General features: G+C 47.9%; 1 long non-coding RNA gene across 2 annotated transcripts; it reads left to right on the top strand.

The window, feature by feature from the left end:
* Positions 1-1,850: 1,850 nt before the first annotated feature.
* Positions 1,851-4,206, top strand: LOC123933390. 2 transcript variants are annotated; one of them, XR_006816588.1, is made up of 4 exons: positions 1,851-1,908; positions 2,008-2,191; positions 3,731-3,872; positions 4,079-4,206. It is a non-coding gene; the product is annotated as an uncharacterized LOC123933390 (long non-coding RNA). The 2 variants fall into 2 exon arrangements; XR_006816587.1 differs by lacking the exons at positions 3,731-3,872; positions 4,079-4,206 and adding an exon at positions 3,387-3,634.
* The last annotated feature ends 2,125 nt before the right edge of the window (positions 4,207-6,331 follow it).

Below are 6,331 nucleotides of genomic sequence, written 5' to 3'. Positions count from 1 at the left end.
ATGCAGGTCACATAGGTGACACCTCCCTCCTAGATACAGTCAATTCTCATTCATTCTCACCTTGTTGGCAAGGATGGGACATTAGTTTGAAATGGATGGCGACCTCCGTGTGAGATAACAGAACACGCAGAACACGAGCCAACACACAAGCTGGCCAGCGATGGCCAGTTCCCTCTCAGTTCATGAATTCTCACCTCTGAAGGCAGTTAGTTAGTGAAGGAGTAGGTCAAGCTGACCTCCGTGTCCTCATTTAACATAGGGACATCGTGTTTGTGATACCACTTCTTCTAATCACCTTCTGAGGAGAGAGAGAGATTCCTGCTCCAGACTTGTGGGGATCCTCTGACACCCGACACATGTGATTGACAACAGTTTACTAGTCACATATACTCACACTTCAGGGCAGGAGGATACCACACACCACGCAGGACTGCACAGAGATCACACTTGAGAACTGAGAGAACCAGCAGGCCTTGGAAGGTAAGACTTGCTTGAAACAAGAGGGTGTGGCAAGTCCTGGTTGCCATGGGAAGGTGTGAGTGCCTTGCTTGAGGAATTCAGTGGGTTTCTAGGGAACTGAACGCTGCTCCCCCAAAACCAATAGGCACGATGTCTAGTGCCTGTGATGAGAAGAGTTTTTGGTTAAGAGACCTCCCCTGTGAGGGAAGAGGGAGAGGAGAACATGCATGATGCCATTTGAGTCGCTCCTTGATCTTGCAGGTGTCAAGACAGCCCTTAATACAGAATCTGAATTTCAGGCCTTATGCCACAAGAGGGTATGACAATTCTTCTTAGAACTAGTAATGGAATTTCACTGTGAAACAGTATACAGGATAAACATGTAAAGGTAAATTGTATTGCTCTATGTTAGCGATGAATATGTAGGCTCCACAATCAAACACACATTCACAATTACTCGTTTAAAGAAATTACTACAGGATAAATCTAGCACTACCTGTCCTGGCATCACATGCTGAAAGCTATTTAGCACTGATATAGCAAATGAAAGATATAAATAAATGGAGAGATACACCGTGTTCGTAATTTGGAAGACTAAGTGTTGTAAAGATGTCATTTGTTCCAGATTGCTGGAGAGATTTAATGCCATTCCTATCAAAATCCTGTCAGCTTCATTCGTTTTTGCAGAGATAGTAAAAAATATTCTAAAATATTCTAAAATGAAAGACAAAGGAATTAGAGTAGTTTTAAAAAGAATTTTGAAAATAATACTAAGGTGGGAACACAGTCTACGGAGTTTCAGAATTTATTAGTAGTTATAATCAGGAAGACTGTGTGGTATTTGCAGCAGGACAGACACATAGAACAGAACAGAGCAAAGAACCCAGAAATAGTCCCCACAAATATGCGCATCTGAGTTTTGAAAAGGGTGCTAAAGAAATTCCATGGGAGAAAGCTGGGTTTTGTACTGACTCCAACCATCTAAAGCTTGTGATGAACTCAGAGAGGCCAAACTCAGAAAACAGCAGCAGCAGAGAAGGAGGACGGTGATGGGACTGAGGGCCTACCAGGTGGGAATGGGAAAGGAGAGAGCGTGTGCGCCCAGGGTTGTGTGGGCGGGGCCCAAAGAGCTGTCCAATGATGCTTTCCGAAGGCCGAGGGAGCGGGGAAATTGTCCAATCAGCGTGTGGGCATAGCACCAATGAGCGGGAAGGATAGCTGACGTGGGCGGGTCACTGAGACCAACTGCCATTTTGCAGCCTTCTGTGAGCCTTGCCTGGCACCTCTGGATCCTGCTTCCTTGGCCCTATGGGCGCAGCACCTCAGAACCTCCAGACCCATGGCCACTGGATGAGGACGCCCTCTTTCATCTCCCGTACTTCCTCCTCAAGGTCGACACAGAGGAGGAGGGAGTGAGCGGCCCTTGGGAAGATGCTTCTCTGCACGGAGGTACCTGTAGGGCCTGGTGTCAGGGCCCTGTGTCCCCGGGGGCTGGGGCCTCGCTGGGAGGTGGCCCTGTGTCTCAGGAATACACTGGTTTGCCAAAAGGTCGCTGTCAGCTTGTGCGCCCCTCATTTCACAGCTGTGAAGAGCCCAGAACGGGGACTCATTTACGGAGCTGCTAATTATGTGTGCGGCCTGGAGACAGCGAGAGTGGAAATGCGGCCGAACCAGGCAGATGAGGTTCAGCCTTGTTTGGCTCAAGTCCTGCTACAAGACCGACTTGAAGCCAGTAAGTGTAGTGTTGATGGGGGAGAAGTTCCGTTCTCCTTCTTGAGTAGGTTACATTCCACTATGGGGTGTCAGGATCCCCACCGTGCACCGAGATCAGGCCAGTCAGGGGGTGTGTGTGTGTGTGTGTGTGTGTGTGTGTGTGTGTGTGTGTGTGTGTAGGGGGAATGGCCTTCCTTTTGGGTGGGTTGTGGGTATCAGTGATTGGAATACATGATAAATAGGACTGACAGGATGTGTGAGGGACTCACCACCTGGCGGGAAAAGACAGGAAGGAAATAATGACCTGTGATATTCGTCATTACTGTTTTGCATTGAGTGCTGAGAAGTACAGGGTGCATCAGAGTTTGTAATTTCCTGAGTAATCTTTAAGCTGAGACCAGGAGGCTAAGAAATCAAGGCAGATGTGGGAAGGTGTTAAGTTAGAGCCGAGAAGGATGTGGACTGTTCAAGGAATTGAGAGAACGTCCTTGAAGCTGGGGCCACGTGGGGACTGTAGGACGGGGAAAATCAAGGTTTGGGATGAAGACTTGGACTTTTTGTAGGGTCTTGGAAACTAATCATAGTGACTGAAAACATGGGGTCCAGACCCAAGCAGATCCTAGCTCTGCCTCTTCTGAGCCGTGTTGCTAAAGCATTGTACGTCTCAGTTTCCTGATGGGAGAAATGGGGATGATGATAATCCCACTTCATAGATGATCGTGAAGATGAAGTGATATTTAACATGAATAAAACACTTAGCGCCATGTCTGACAGGTAGTAGGTGTCAGTGGTGGTTGGTTCCAGAAATAAATAAACACATGGATAAGTTTTGAAGACTCGGAGGCAGTCCGCGGTGACATTTGTGAAAAGCTTTCAGGTGCTGCTGACCACGTGTGTCACACTGTTGAACTAGAAATAATTTTTTCTCAAATGGACAGTTATTTGCCCAGAGAATCTGCAGTGCCATTGAAATGATGAGAGGGAAATAAAATGCTTTTCAGAACCATGTCCCAATTAGGTGTCCTTAAAATTTCCTGATAAATTGATTTATTATTTGTTGGTAACCATTTGTGCAAACTTGCTTACTTAAAGTAAATTGACTGTAGAGTAACTGAAGCACAGAATAAGGACAGAGAAGTAGTATAACTAGAGCTTGGCTTTTCTTGACTCTCTATGGGATAGGTTTTTTCTTCCGGTTTTCTTTTTGTTTTCAGGTAGGAAACATCTTTATTATTGACTTTGATTCATTCATCATATAGTGTCCAACGTGGGTTCCGGATCCAGACAATCTGCCTGGCGCATTGCTACACTGGCCCCTCTAGTCCAAACGGCAGGTCGTTCCCCAAGGGAAGCCAACCCCACCGGCACCAAAAGTTCATGCTTGGGGTGCTGAGTTCCAGGCTGTCCCAGGAATGGGCCCCTCAGTCCCTGGCCCTCTATTCTGGCCAGGAGTTCTGGGGAGGCCAAGGCTGGAGCCCGACACTCTCTTTTGTATCGTGCTTATTAAAAAAAAAAAAAACCAGAGGAGACAAATGTTTCACAGTCTTTTAAAAAATAGGAGTCTGAGGAGAGAAGCCAAGGTCCTCCGTTTGGGAGCCCTGTGGGAGGCCGAAGCATCCGTGTCCCTTGAGGTGTGCTGACCCAGCTGTGGTGTGTCCAGCAAGCGATGTCACTGGCCAGAGCCGTAGGGCCAATTGAAGGTACTTGCTGACAGCAGCATGTCTCGGATCAGCATCTCGGTGGGCGTCTTGCCCACCAGGCGCATGAAGAACAGCTGGGAGTTGAGGGAGGCTTGGAGGGCGCGCGGGGCCGGGAGCTGCAGCAGCGGACTCCCGAGGTGCTGGGGCTGGGATGGGGACTGGGCCCGCACATGCTCCGTGAGGGCCACCTGCGCCTTCTCCTGCAGGCGTTCCGCATGCGCTGGGTCGGAGAGGCCACAGGAGTCAGGCGTGAAGAGCGGGATGGCTTTGAAGCAACCAAGTGCACCTGCAGGTGCTCCAGCTTGTCCACCTGCTCCTGGAAGGCGCGCACCTGGTCTGTGAAGGGCGCAGCATGCAGGGGGGCGGCCCTCAGGCAGGGCCCCAGATGGCTAGCTGCCGCCACAGCCACCCACCCTGGGATCTGGCCTCGCGCTGCAGTCGGTTTTCTCTGGGAGTTTTTATAATTTCTCTGTTCTTCTCTGTCTCAGTTTCCAATGCCTTCCTGTGTCTGCAGCCCAAACATTGTAGGGGAAGTCTGGGTTTGGAAATGCAGAGACTAAATAGTTGTACCCAACCCAGTGCAAATCAGCAAAGCATGAAGGACTTTTTTTTTTTTGTCTTTTTTTTTTTTTTAAAGAGTTTGTTCATTTGACGGTGAGAGATCACAAGTAGGCAGAGGCAGGCAGAGAGAGGGGGAAGCAGGCTCCCTGCTGAGCAGAGAGCCAGATGCAGTGTTGGATCCCAGGACCCTGAGACCATGACCCCAGCAGAAAGCAGAGGCCTTAACCCACTGAGCCACCCAAGCGCCCCCTGTGGGGATTTTTTAAAGAAATGACATTTGCTTGGGTCCTACTCTAGACTCACGGAGTCAGTACAAGGACCAAGCATGTTTACCATCTAGATGCGTTTCATGACAGCTCTTTTGGCACTGGGCTTTCCATTATCTGAAAAAACATTCAGCGAGATTGGGAGAACCCATAAACTAATGTTCGATGACATGTAGCAGGGCTGTGCCCTTCAGGGTCTGGGATATCGTGATCTGCATGTTTGGTGTAATGTCTGACACCCTTAGCTCTTGTCAGAAAGTTATGGATTGGGGTGCCTGGGTGACTCAGTGGGTTAAAGCCTCTGCCTTCAGCTCAGATCATGGTCCCAAGGTCCTTGGATCCAGCCAGGCATCGAGCTCTCTGCTCAGCAGGGAGCCTGCTTCCTCTTCTCTCTGCCTGCCTCCCTGCCTACTTGTGATCTCTCTCTGTCAAATAAATAAATTTTTAAAAAATAAAATAAAATTAATTTAAATTAATTTAAAAAAAGTTATGGACTGTTTTTTCTTTTGTTTTGTTTTGTTTGTAAATTTTATGCATTTAACAGAGAACGAGCTGGAGAGCTTAAGCAGGGGGAACAGCAGAGAGAAAGGGAGAAGCAGGCGGGTGGTGGGAGGAGGGGAGGGAGGGAGAGAATCCCCAGCAGACACCACGCTGAGCACAGAGCCCATCGTGGGTCTCGATCTCTCAACCATGAAGTCATGGTCCGAGCTGAAAACAAGAGTGGGAAGCTTACCGAAGTGAACCACCCAGGTGCTCCTGTTCTAAGAAATTTAAATAGTTGTTTATTGAATGCTCACATCCATCCTATGAATTTGGTGCTCTTATTATCTTATTCCCATTATATAGATGAGGAAATTAAATCAGAGAAGGTTGACGTGACTTGAATAAGCAGGTTTTCTCTTGAATCCACACTTTTTTTTAAAGATACATTTGTATGGAGAATGACTAGGTGGGAGGAGGTTTAGATGGAGACACCCTGCTGAGCGTGGAGTCCAACACAGGGCTTGATCCTACCACCCTGAGTTCATGACCTGAGTTGAAACCAAGAGTGAGATGCTTCACCAACTGAGTCAGTCAGGAACTCCATTGAACACATACTTTTAACTAGTAGGCTTCATGAATGTCTCCATTGATAGGGGTCACATAACAGACATAGTGTTATCTGGGGAAGGAGGAAACATGGAAATTAGGAAAAAGAAGAAAATCTCCATAGTTTATGGGTTGTTAGGATCCTAGGTCACTTTATACCACTTGTGTAGAATGGAAGAAAGAATTTAAAGTCAGTTGGAGAAAATCTCCCATGTAGAGGTTGTGACCCTGTGCCCTACTCATTCTGGAGAAAAAATCCATCTCTGTGTTGGTGTCTGCCTCCTATTCCATGCGTGGGATTTGTCTAAATTATTTGCGCTGGTCTTCCCACCATGTTTAGAGTGTTCTGAGGGAGTGTGTCCAGTCTCCTGGTCTTGCTTGAGGTTTTCTTCTTTGATTTATAGTCCTTCCTATTTTCCTTAATGATTTGATTTATTTGTCAGAGAGAGAGCGCGCACGTGCACACACACAAGCAGGGAGAGGGAGAGGTGGGCTCCCTGCTGAGCAAGGAGCCCGATGTGGGACTCTATCCCAGGACCCTGG

Source organism: Meles meles, chromosome 21, assembly GCF_922984935.1.
Source record: "Meles meles chromosome 21, mMelMel3.1 paternal haplotype, whole genome shotgun sequence".
NCBI classification, from domain to species: Eukaryota; Metazoa; Chordata; class Mammalia; order Carnivora; family Mustelidae; genus Meles; species Meles meles.
This window is presented reverse-complemented; position numbering and strand designations above follow the sequence as displayed.